Source organism: Olea europaea, chromosome 15, assembly GCF_002742605.1.
Source record: "Olea europaea var. sylvestris chromosome 15, O_europaea_v1, whole genome shotgun sequence".
NCBI lineage: Eukaryota > Viridiplantae > Streptophyta > Magnoliopsida > Lamiales > Oleaceae > Olea > Olea europaea.
In genome coordinates, this window is record NC_036251.1 from 29,676,501 (window position 1) to 29,690,870 (window position 14,370).

At 35.1% G+C, this 14,370-nt stretch overlaps 1 pseudogene; it reads right to left on the minus strand.

Annotated features, from left to right (window-relative positions):
* Positions 1-1,967: 1,967 nt before the first annotated feature.
* LOC111410830 lies at positions 1,968-14,170 on the minus strand (annotated as a pseudogene).
* Positions 14,171-14,370: the final 200 nt, after the last annotated feature.

Below are 14,370 nucleotides of genomic sequence, written 5' to 3' on the forward strand. Positions count from 1 at the left end.
CAAAAACGTATAATTCTGCAGAGATTTGTTATTTCCCCTGTTTTTATGTTTGGTGGGTTGGACTATGAACATAGTGATAGGAATAATCATATTGGTAAATCCCCAGCCATTCCGTAGATCTCTTTCGTCAAATATACTGAAAAGTTCCTCAAGAGTCCTTGAAAATGGAATATGAACTAGCAAGAGGATTCTAGACAGAAGTCAGTCTAAAACTCATGTAAAAACTTATGCTTCATAAACCCAAAACCAGTCAATTTATTTGGTAGGTGCACATCTCAATATGGCCATTCAAAAATTAAATAATCCATTGTTTACAAGTGAATTACAAGAATAGTTCAATCAGCATTAAAGGAAACGAATAGAACAAACTACACGGATGTAAGCTGTCCAGCACACTCGTAGACAGGAAGTAGTATATTAAAGGGCAACAGGAATCTTGAAACATACATAAAGCCTCTCACTTGACTGTATTATAGCAGAAAACAACGGATAAAAATAGAGATAAGACTTTGTTAAAACAAATAATCACTCTTCATCGTTCCAAGATAAGCCTCGGATGGTTGTGAAATTATTAGAATTTGAAAGTGATTTTACTCTCAAACATATAAGAACTTTCATACAAATCACTCCAAGAAGAAGATAATCATCTTCCACCAACCTGATAACGATTAACTACTTCTTTGTGTACTTATGATAATTCATTACCTCATTCTTCAAATCATGCCCTTTTGCAGGACAGACATAATACTATAACTTCCAGTTTTTCCGGTAAGCCTTCGTTTAGAACAATCAATCTCTACTCTATTAATGATATTCTGCATCAAGAAATACTAAATTGAAGTGGAAAGAATATAAAATTGAAGAATATTGCCACAAATAAAATGGACGTGACTACAAAAAGCGCCGTGATTCTCATTGTGTAGAATTAAATTCATGGAGTGGCAAAAATGGATTCATGTAATCGACCCCGTATTTTATTGGATTAAGGGATAGTTACTGGTTTATTATTGTTTTCTTGTTATCATTTTAATAGGATATAGATGATGACAAACTACCATTTTATACAAGGTGTCAAAGAGGACATGGATTAGAAACCTAATTCGATTAAGAAATCTTTTGGGCATTTAATTTCTTAACCTTCAAAACTAAGAACTTCCCAGATTTTGTCTTCACAAGCTACAAGGACAGGCTTTGACCTTTTGGTAAGCATGAAATTCAAGGCATCCCATAATTGCCAGCTTATATTTAAATCATCCTAGTAATGTCATTTAAAATGGTGGTATCTCCTTATCATTTCTCTTGACACTGTTTGTTCCTTGATAAATCACTAGACAAAAGAAAAGACATACTTTGACTAGACAAGACTTCTAGAGTACATCCTTACATGTGTCATTAAACTATAATACTAGAATTATGCTACTTATCTAGACTACTCATGGTCTTTTGAGTGTCAATTAAGGGGCATTAAGTGATTGACCTCTTAAATCCAAGTATATGGGTCACATTTAAGATGTCTCATCACTTAACACCATGACAGATTTCCTCTAATACTAATTTGATTCGGAAGAAGTTCTCGCTTAAATGAGGTCAGACTCGTCCAATGTAAGCATAATCCTACACACATGAACATGCAAATAGAAACCGAGAAAGATCCTAACAAATATTAATTCACAAAGATCAAATAAGATTCATTACCTATATTAGCACAGCCAGGATGAGAATCAACCTAATGGATTCTAAAATTGGCAAAGGCTAAAAGCAGCAATAATTTGATCAAGATAGAGCTCTTACATTAATTGAGAAAAAGTTAATCTCATAGTAGAAGGGGCGACAGAGTCATAAACACAAGAACGACCCATCAAGATACATTAACCTAATACACCGGACTTTACAGAAGCAGTTATTTTGCAACAAGTGAAATCGAAAATCATATATTGAATCTACATAGAGAAAGCATGGCCAAAGTATCTATGCTACTTTTATTTGATTTTCATATATAAGATATAGATCCATCAATCAGCAAATAAACTGAATTAGCAATGATGCTACAATGGTAACACTACAACAAATACACGTCTATGACAGAACAAAAGTTGGTCTTGTCTTTTGATACGGATAAGACTGCCCCAGCAAGCAATGCTCACCGACCACAAAAACTTCTTCCTCATGGATCATGAATTCCTCACATAAAATCAACAAGATAAAACAAGGTAACTGGACAACAAACGATAATAGGTTAAAAAATCATAAGAATCAAAATGAAATAATTGTCATTGCGCGCTTTTCTTCTCGTTACCATAGTACCTGAGATACCACCGAACGAATTTCTTCAACCCCGTCTGCAGATCTGTTGTGGGCTTATAGCCAAGCTCATTCTGAGCCAAGCTGATGTTCGCGTGTGTGAACTGCACATCCCCGTTTCTCGACAATTTCATTAGCAATCGCTTCGCCTTCACCTTGAGTAATCTTTCCAAAATGCTCACAAGATATGAAACTGGTACAGGAGATGTGTTGCCCAAATTGTACACCCGTAATTGAGCTAGCCCTTTCTTCTTGCCACCGCTACCAGTGCTCTTCTCAACAATATCCAATGCTGCTAAACAACCCTTTACAATATCGTCAATGTAGGTAAAGTCCCTCGCAACTGTACCATGATTGGCTGCCTCAAATATAGGAATTGAGTTTCCCTTCAAAATCTCCCTAGTAAAAAAGAAATATGCCATGTCTGGCCGACCCCAAGGTCCATAAACCGTGAAGAACCTCAATCCAGTAAGTGAAAGTCCATATATAAGATTGTAAGTATGTGCGATCTCCTCACCAGCCTTCTTAGTAGCGGCGTACAAGCTAGTAGGCTGGTCCGTTCGATCCCTCTCTGTAAAGGGCACCTTGGTATTCAATGTTGGGAATCTACTTATACATGCACAGCGGAAAATTAAAATTATTTCGATTCCGACCTAGGATCCCTTTTTGTTTAGATAGAAATCGTAATAAAGATTGTACCTTTGAAGAATTCTGCAAACCTTTTGCTTTTCTTTTCGTTCCAGCAATCTTGATTTTCCACCCACAGCTGTCCAATTGTCCAGTCTCCAACGGTGATTCACACAGAGAATAAGATTACAGCTACCAGGGTTTTTCTTCTTGTGCCAGCAAGAATAATGAAAACCATATGGATCTCAAACCCTAGCTATATATTTATGTAAGTGGAAATTACACTGCTACGGGTATTTAAACTTCATTCTGCAAAAGTCGGGTGCAAAGATTATTTAATCAAAATTCAGGTTTGAAATTAATAATTAAAAATATATATCTACAAACCCTAGGCTAAATCAATTTCCCTCTTTCCATTCTCTCCCATCTCTCTCGCTACCCTGTCCGTTGAACTACCGGAGTCCACCGCCCACATCAAAAATCCACCGCCTTCAACTACCGGAGTCCACCACCGCCAAGAGCACTATTGTTGGTGCTAATGTAAAGAAGAGGAGATGTCACGACGAAGATATACCAAGCCGTCGAGCAAATCCACTGCGCCACCAAAAATTTTTCTTTTGCGAATCATCGCGAGTTGCAGTGGTGAAATGACGGTGGCGGCGAAGCAACATCTTCACAGGAGAAGGTACCAGTCAGCACGAAGTAGATTCACTGTACCACCGCGAAGCAGACTCACTTCAGCGACTATTCACAGGCGAAGCACTATGCCAACTTGGTGTTTTGTGGTGATGGTGTAGTGTTTGTGTGGTGGTGGATCTGGCAGTTGTGTGGTGGGTTTGGATGGTTTTTCTTGTGGTGGTGGTAATGGTGTTTTACATGGTGGCTGTCTTGTGGTGGTGGTGGTGCTAGTGTAGTGGAGGCGACGATAATGTTGGTGGTGGTTGTGGGTGGGACGGCGTGGTAATGGTGCGGTGGAGGTGACAGTTGCATTGACGGTAACGTTAGTGGCGGTGGTTGTAGGTAAGATAAACTGGGGTAGGGATGTTTGTTAGTGTTTGTGACTGTGTTGCAGGTGACCACGGTGGTGGTCGGCAATTTTTTGGTGGTGGTATTGGTGTTGGTGGCGATGGTGACGGGGTGAGGGCGATGGCCAGTGGTGGTGGAGGTGGTGGTGGATTGGATTGGGTGCTTGGTGTCTGTGACCAACTATTCAGTGCCTGTGACTAACTATTAATCCGTAACTTTCAAATTCGATTATTTTGTGACTAAAAAACTAATCTGTGACCATCAAATTTAAAAATATGTGACTTGTGACCTATAATTTTTTGAATTTGTGACCAATAACATAAATTATGACCTATAAAATCGTTAGATAAATTGTGATCTGTGACTTTGAAATAATTTGTGACCTATCAAAATTTTGATTTGTGATCTCGAAATAATTCGTGACCAATTATTTTGATGATATGTGACCAGTGAATAAATCTGTGACCTTAATTGTGTACACGTGACCATTAATTTTATTATTATGACTTTATTATATTCAAGTAATAAATATTTTTAATTAATTAAATAAAAACCTGATTTTTGCATTAGTTAAACTTAAACACATGGTCTTTGAATTGTACATAGTTAATACATGGTTTATGAATTTTTCCCTTTATATAAATCCAAACAGGCTGGATCCGGTCCGGTCCAATATTTAATTAATCTATTTAATTAAATCTGGTCCGTGAATTAATTCGGGGCTATAAATAACCAATCCAATTAATTAATTTTATCCAACGATTGGATGAATTAATTAATTGGCAATTTGCAATCTTCCAATTCTCTTTTGTGTGCGACCCATCAAGTTCCCGATCACGATGCCTAACGACGTGAAATATTATTTTGATATAATCAAAATTGATAAATTAAAAAATCCTTTTAATTTATCGTCAATTCATACTCACCGTTCCAGATTGACATCTAGCAATGTGTGAGGGCAATACATGTAATGGGAAATGTCATGTGGTGTGACAAAACCAAACTCGTTCGTTTACCGTGAAACTATAATCCCTTCGTCAATATGATCCGATCAATTACGAGATATGAAAGTGTGTTAATCTCAATCATCGATCATATCTTTCACTCCACTATCAAGTCAATATAAGTCGAAAACTCATTTTCGACTTATGAGTACACCTTGGCCAAGGATTTCACCATCGACTTAATTGAATGAAACGCAGATTGTAATCTCCTACTATCTAAGAGTGACGAATCCTTTATTGATCAATCACAACCTTCATACGATTCTTGACGTACCCGAACGATGTCGTATTAGCGGCCCTTTGCAGAGCAACATTCAACACCGTCAAAGTATGACTATCCTCATACAAGGTACCATGACGACCTCAAGTCAAAGGACCAATTCCACTACCGAATGTTAGAGATTAACCACTGACACTCGGATAGTTATCCATGTGGAATCTCTCGGCGGGTCTCCAATGTTTTGTTCTATAACAAAATATCCACATGTTCATTTAAGTGTCACCACACTTTAACTTGTGAGATCAGCTACTTATTTCACAAATAAGAAATGTCACACGTGATGGTCTATCCGTAATAACGATATCCGTATCTTGTTATTACTTACGATTACGGACGATTTAAAATTCAATCAGATGTAATTTGTATCTCACAATCACAACTCCTTGTGATTAACAAATTATGAAGATTTGAATTTACGAACTCTATTATTTATTTAATTGTTTATTAATTAAATAATAGATCTGTCATTAAATTGTATTAATTATATATCAAAAGTATTATGCCCAAAGTTGATTGGACCTAGGGTATAATACTTGCAAACTCCCACTTGCACTAGATCCAATCACTTATGTATCCAATATCATAAGTCTACATGACTATCATGTTTATGCAACGACAACTCTTTGTCAGTAGATCTGCAATATTGTTAAATGTGGAAATTTGTTCTTCTCTTTACGTCATTTCTATGTATTATCTCTCTGATGAGATTATACCGCCTTAATACATGTTTGGATCATTGATGAGACCTTAGTTCCTTTGCTTTCGCAATAACTCTATTGTTATCACAATACAATGGTATGTGATCAACAATATCAAGAACTACTCCAAGTTCATTTATGAACATCATGATCCAAATTGCAACTCTTTGCTAATTCTGAAGTAATCATGTATTAGGTTTCTACTATTGAATCAACGATTGCTTCACGTTTGGAACCTTTCCAACATACCGTTTAAGAGTAAACCAATTTCTCCATATGAAATCTTCTCAAGATTTCATCTATGTAAATTGGGATGAGTTAAACAATCTTCTCGATCTAGCTCTATAGATCAAGTTGTTTATCCCATATCGTTCATGAAACAACCATTATTTCAACGTTTGAAACATAGGGATGTCGATTTCTATAACATTAGGAATACGATGCTCCTACTATCTTCTTGTAAACACACAATTCGTCTTCAAATTTGATAAAATCAAACACTTTGACTTTTCCATCAAATCAAAGATTTCAGCTCCATAGAGACTTCTCTTAACCTACAGTCACGATATGCAACTGTTACAAGCAAAAACCCGAACGGACTTTAGCAAGGCTACAGGAGAAAGGTTTCACTAAGGTCAACACTTAACCTTTACTTCTAATCTTACTTTGTATATATGGATATTCCCATCCATATCGACTTTTTTCTTGTAAACTATTTACAAAACTTTATGAGTTTTATTCCATCAGGAAGATTGACCAAGGTCCAAATCTTGTTCACATACATAAAGTTCATCTCGAGTTTCATGGCCTCTTGCTGTCTCTTTTAAGTCAACACTTGACTTTATTTTGTTGCAACTAGCAGGTTCATTATCCTGGATCACTAATACCTGATTAATGATCATGGATTCGCACCTTCTTGAAGATCGAATGATCCTACTAGATTCACATAGAGCTGTCATGTCCTCAGGAGTCTTTACTTCATGATCCAAAGTATGTCTCATATCAGATATGGGATCAAACTTGGATTTATCCACTTGGTTAACTATATCTGTGGACTCTTAAACTCTTTCACATTCTATTTTACTCCTACTGTCCTCTCCTAGAGTAAACATTTTCTCTAAGAAGATGATATGTCGTGAGACGAAGACTTTCTTCATAATAATAAAATTAATATTCAAATGTCTGCTTTGAATATCCCCATAAATACGTGTTTATCAGATTTAGCGTCAAACTTATCCGATTCAAGGCGCTTCAAATAATCGTCATGGCTCCAAACTTTCATATAAAATAAATTGGGACTATTGCCTTTTCATAACTCATATGGAGTCTGTTCACCAATTTAGATGAGACATGATTTAGTGTTTTGCATACTGCAATCAATGCATGACACCAAAACAATTTTGGGAGATTTGCATGGCTTGTTATTAATCACATTATATCTAATAATTAACGATTCCTTCTTTTAGATACACCACCTTGCTGCAATGTATATGAAGGAGTCCACTACAAGAGAATTTCATTCTCTCTTAGATAATTTAGATTTTATCTTTAAGATACTCTCACTTGATCAAATCTTAATGTGAGAGTATATTTACCTATTTGTTTCTCTAATTCTAGTGCGAATCCCTTGAACTTTTCAAGAGTTTCATGTTTGAGTTTTCTTCAAGTATACATGATCATTGATGAAATAAGGCCCCGTTTGATTGCACGAAATTTTCCATGGAACTTGGAATTCGAATTCCAACTTCCACTTTTGGCCTGTTTGATTGACAAAATTTTCCAGGGAATTGATTTTCCATGAATTTCTAGGTACAACACCTTAAAGCGTGATTTTCCACTTTTTTTTCCTAGGGGATAGGTGGTTTTTGGTTTTCCACCCCTTTTTATTTTTATTTTTTTTGCTTTTTTTATTTTTTTTAATTGTTGACAATGGGAACAAATTTTAGGAATAATTGTAAAAGAGGATATCCCTGAAATTGACAATTTTCACGTAAAACAAAGTCAAACGAACATCAAAAAATACTTTTACTTCAACATTTTTCACGTGAAAAATTTATACAATCAAACACAATAATTTACAATTTCCATGAAAACAATTTTTAGGTAATTCAATTCCCTGGAATTCATTTTCTTTCCACCTAAATTCCATCTTCGCAATCAAACAGACCCTAAGAGAAACATTACCTGAAATTAATTGACACAAGTCCATATGCATCACCATGCATTAGACCAGTAATTATGCTGACATTTCTTCTTTTCAAGTAAAAGAAGATTTGGTCATTGTGCCAGACATGCAAAATTTGTATTTTTCAAAATCAATTAATCCCAAGTATACATCTTTATGTAACTTTGAAATTACATTTCATCTAAATGACAAAATCTGTCGTGCCAGATTTTGGTAATAATTAGATTATCACACTTATGTCTTTTAATTTCTATACTCATTATAGAATCCTTAGTATTAAAGAATATAAACGTCGTTTTGTAATTTACCATAGCCATTAGGATCTTTATCAAGATAAATAAGAACAACAATTGTCCTTAATATTAAAATAGTTCATGTCCAAACATGAAATTCATTTTAATGTTCCAGCTATGGTGGGTATAAAGCGACATTTCTCTAATTCCAATACTAAACAAAAGGCAATAGCAAGAAGTATATCCCTACAGGTAATGCAGTAACCTTTACTCATCTCCAACGTGTAGTTCAACTTCTCCCTTTCGCATATTCAATTTCTCCATATTTGTATAAATATGAGATTTACACCTGGTATCAAATACCTAAGAAACTTGTGAAGTAGATGTAAGCCACGCAATATTCCAATGACCTTTCATTCTACAATGAAAACAAGGGTCATTAGATTTGATATTTGTCCTTCGCCTAGACTGTCTTAACCATATTGGATGCTTTCACAAAACCCCTTTAGACTTCCTCTTAATATCTTTAGAGGAATCAATGGCTTGCCCACTTTTAACTTTGTTATTGGGCATAACAGTCCGAAACATGTTGAGCAACTTAATGAGTATGCATTCGAGTTTATTCATATCTCATAATTAATATGAATAACTCTATGACAAAGACTGCAGAGCTAAGTCAATACTTAGTTCATAGTTTATGATTGAACTCAATTGAGACATTTCTCAACATCAATCATCTTTAATGTCTAAGCATCGATTGAAGATTACTCTGTCATTTTGCATCGGTATAATTGTTTGGAAGTCTCATATCCTTCCACACATGATTATTATCATACAACTCTTTGTAATGAAAAATTATGTGTTAACATCTACACTCTCAAATTTCTTTTGTAACTCAGGTGACATAGTTGCAGGTATCACATACGTTCATTACTATTGTCATCACTGCGTTTATTATAGCAACCATCTCTTCCTTGATCGGGTCATCACCAGATGTTTCTGGAAAATGGCTACTTAAGGACAACCAACTTTCTCATGTTTGAGAACAATTCTCAAATTGCAGTGCCTATCAAGAAAATTTAATTTGATTGTTGGCATTCAGTATGCCATTCAAATCATATGGTTACTCAAGATTCAATATAAATGTAAATGACGAAAAGGAAAAAAATAATATATAAAATGCATCAATTACTTTAACATGGACTTTTATTAAATTAATTATGTTCCCACTGTTTAACTAAAATTTATGACCCTCTTACATAAATTTATGGAGTCCATACTTGACTCCCAGTGGGTTGGGATCCCATCTATTATATTAAGACCTTGAGTGTACTCAACAAACTTTAATATAACATTTGGGTAGATACTGTTATCAATTGTATTTCCATACAACTCCCAGATCATTAAGCCAACAACTCTTTGTTTTCACACATATTATGTGTTAACTTAACATGTCTCTAAAATTTATCTCCTTGAGTGTACTCAACAAAAGATAAATTTTAGTTAAGTCAAACCCGTCATTCAGAAATATCAAATATTTCATAGTGTCAAACATATCCCTAATGGACCAGCCTTGAGTGTACTCAACAAGTTGAGACGATTTGAGACTCTAGTTTTTCATTATAATGATGAAATGCGATTACAAATGTGACTTAATATTTTATGGAAGGATTTTACATTCAAAAGTCTCATCAACAACGATACAATCATATATATATTATTATACATCTACCATGCAAATAAACATATATATAACATAATATAATAGTGTGGACAATTATGGACTTTTACTATCTAATCTTTCCAAGCCATAAGGAAGACTAATTGGTCAATTCCTAGGAGGTATAGTATTGAATAGTATCAATGCACCATCTCAATGGTCTCTTCCTCTTTTTGTTTCTTCGATTAGTCTAGCTACAACTTGTATCCTATACTAGTTGGCACGCAAGCCTAAATGAAATTGGACTCGCAGGCCCATAATAATAACAATAATAACAGGCTCGCAGGCCCAAAACAATTAAGAGCTCGCAGGCCTATAAAACGACAAGAATAAAAATTAACCATTCAACACATCCATATGGTCGAGTCCATAATCGTCCACTAATAATACATGCATCACATAAAAGTATACCTATATAATATCTAATACTTTTAGCAAATAAGTTTCAAATTTTTAGCAATTAAGTCGTCTAAACTCTTTTAGACAAATGGATCGGAACAATTAAATGATTAATTAATCATATTAATCGATTATTTAATTAGCGCGCATGTTTAATTAAAATCAAATTTTAATTAAATACCGAATTAGAGTCCAACTCTAATTCAACTATTATAGGGTGGGATAATTTAATTAAAATCAAATTTTAATTAAACATCAAATTAGAGTCAAACTCTAATTTCAAAATTTAAGGCGGTGGAATTTAATTAAAATCAAATTTTAATTAAATAATAAAATTGGAGTCTAACTCTAATTCCAATATTTAAGGGCGAATTTATTTAATCAAATCATATTTCATTTGAATACTAAATTAGAGTCCAACTCTAATTCCAAGAAAAAATTTAGGGCGGGATAATTTAATTAAAATCAAAATTTAATTAAATGTCAAATTAGAATCAAATTCTAATTTCTAGAATATATTCAGGGTGAATAATTAATTAAAACTAATTTTAATTAAATGCTAAATTAGAGTTCAACTCTAAATTAAATTGAATTAATATTTTAATTTAAGATAATACTTCTAAATAAAATAAAATCAATTGGGTCAAAGTTTAATATTTAAGTTAAAATCCAATTTTAACGAAAATATAAAATGTCGTCAAATTTAAATAAAACCTTTAATTTGGGTCAAAATTAAAATTATGGGTCAAACCCATTTGGAAATCAAATGTAAAACATCTCCAAATTTAAAATTCAATACATCTTTGAAAATTCAAAATTTGACCCATTTTAAAAATACCAAACAGGCCCTCCGATTTCTGAAATTGTGAAAAAAGGCCCTTCTTTCAATATTTACACATTTACCACAAAGTGAAATTACAAGTAAGGGTCCTCAATATCAAATAATGTAAAACGGTTCCTTACTTAAATAACTTACAAATTGACCCCAAAATGGATATTGCAAATGGAGGCCTGCAATTTTACAAATTGCATCAGAGGCCCCTGCCTCCAATTCACCCACAGACACAGAGAAAACCTAAAATTTAACCCAAGATTTTGGTACCGGCGCCATCTACTTTCACCAATGGGTGCGTCGCCAGCCGCCAGCAATCGGCGGCGCACGAAACTGGCGTGGCGCTGCTGCCATTCGCGGCAGCAGTAGCAGCAGTAGCGTCACACGTTGCTGCTGCACTCAGTGGCTGGGCACTACCCAGAGACGGCAGCAGCGTCACGCGCTGCTGCAATAGTGTTGGGGCATTGCCCGGACGGTGTCCCACGCCGTTTGTGAGCCAACGATTGCCGCCCAATTGACATTTTTTTTTTTTTTGACAATTCCAATCCAAGAAAATATTATATTCAAAACAAACTTTGAAGATAGAATTAACTTTCTTAATTGCTAGAAACATGAAAAACAATAACAATCAACTTTTTATTGTTCCCAAACATCAAAACAATTTCTAACAAACACAAAGTAGGCTCTAATACCACTGTTGGGAATCTACTTATACATGCATAGCGAAAAATTAAAATTATTTCGATTCCCACAAAAAATCCCTTTGTTTTTAGATAGAAATCGTGATAAAGATTGTACTTTTGAAGAATTCTGCAAACCTTTTGCTTTTCTTTTCGTTCCAGCAATCTTGATTCGCCAACCACAATTGTCCAATTGTCTAGCCTCCAACGGTGAACAACACAGAGAATAAGATTGCTGCTACCAGAGTTTTTCCTCTTATGCCAGCAAGAATAATGAAAACCATATGGATCTCAAACCCTAACTATGTATTTATATAAACTCAAACGGGCTCGGCCCGCTCCGATCCAATATTTAATTAATCCATTTAATTAAATATGGTCTGTGAATTAATTAATTAATCAATTAATTAATTCGGGGCTATAAATAACCAATCCAATTAATTAATTTTATCCAACGATTGGATGAATTAATTAATTGGTAATTTGCAATCTTCCAATTTTCTTTTGTGTGCGACTAATCGGGTTCCTGATCACGATACCTAACGACGTGAAATATTATTTTGATCTAATCCAAAATTGATAAATTAAAAAATCTTTTTAATTTATCGTCAATTCACAATCGTCGTCCCAAATTGACATCTAGCAATGTGTGAGGGAAATAATGTGATGGGAAATGTCATGTGGTGTGACAAAATCAAACTCGTTTGTTTACCGTGAAACTATAATCCCTTCGTCAATATGATCCGATCAATTACGAGATATGGAAGTGTGTCAATCTCAATCATCAATCATATCTTTCGCTACACTATTAAATCAATATAAGTCGAAAACTCCTTTTCGACTTATGAGTACACCTTCGCCAAGGATTTCACCATCGACTTAATTGAATGAAACGTAGATCATAATCTTCTACTATCTAAGAGTGATGAATCCTTTATTGATCAATCATAACCTTCATACGATTCTTGATGTACCCGAACGATGTCGTATTAGTGGCCCATTGCAGAGCAACATCCAACATCGCCAAAGTATGACTGTCCTCATACAAGGTACCATGACGACTTCAAGTCAAAGGACCAATTTCACTACCGAACGTTAGAGATTAACCACTGACACTCAGATAGTTATCCATGTGGAATCTCTCGGCGAGTCTCAAATGTTTTGTTCTATAATAAAACATCCACATGTTCATTTAAGTGTTACCACACTTTAGCTCGTGAGATCAGCTACTTACTTCACAAATAAGAAATGCCACACGTAATGGTCTATCTGTAATAACGATATCCGTATCTCGTTATTACTTACAACCACGGACGATTTAAGATTCAATCAGATGTAATTTGTATCTCACAATCACAACTCATTGTGCTTAACAAATTACGAAGATTTGAATCTACGGACTCTATTATTTATTTAATTGTTTATTAATTAATTAATAGATCTGTCATTAATTGCATTAATTATATATCCAATGTATTTATGCCCAAAGTTGATTGGACTTAGGGCAAAATACTTACATTCAACCCATACACAGAACTACTTGACGCCCACACAATAGCAGGCTGAGGATTGACACTCTTGCAAATCTCAAGAACACTAACAAGGCCAGCAATATTGCTATGCACATAGGAGCTAGGATTTTCCATGGCATATCGTACCCCAGCCTGTGCAACCAAATGCATAACGTGGGTGAAGGGAACAATGTTGAAAAGCTTCTTCAAGAGGATAACATCATTGATATCACCCTCAACAATGTACACCCCTGGGCGCTCCAAGTGCGCTTGTCGCGCCCTCTTGAGGGATAGATCATAATAATCATTGAAATTATCGAGCCCAAGAACGCCATCACCACGGTGCTTGAGGGTAGTCAAGACATAGGTTCCTACAAAACCAGCAGCCCTAGTGACCAAAATAGAAATCCCATTATTTTAGCTGAGGTCCTGACCCTTTTTTCCCAAGAAGTTTCACCATAGGAGCTGGTTCTAAGGGATCTCCTAGAGGGATCTGAGGGGACAGGTGATGAAGAAGAGGGTGATCTAAAGAAAAAGAAGGAGATCGAACCTATAAAAACAAAGGACCAGAAAGTGAGCTTGGCTAGAGAATAATGCAGCTTTAGCCTAATGTATGGAGATTTCTCCATCTTGCACTTCCCTGGGTTTGATGGATTATTGTCAATGTGCTTCATCTATGACATAATCCTCTCAAAATCTTGAAGATTCAGGAAGTTCCTAGATGGGAACTCCCTAACATTCTGGGAAATCTACTGATTATCTTGGATTTTCAAGAAATAACAAAGTAGGATTGAGTAGGGCTGGACAAAACTCTCGAACGAACCGAACCGACCGAACAGAACCGAACCCGACGGTTCTTCTCAAGTTAAATACC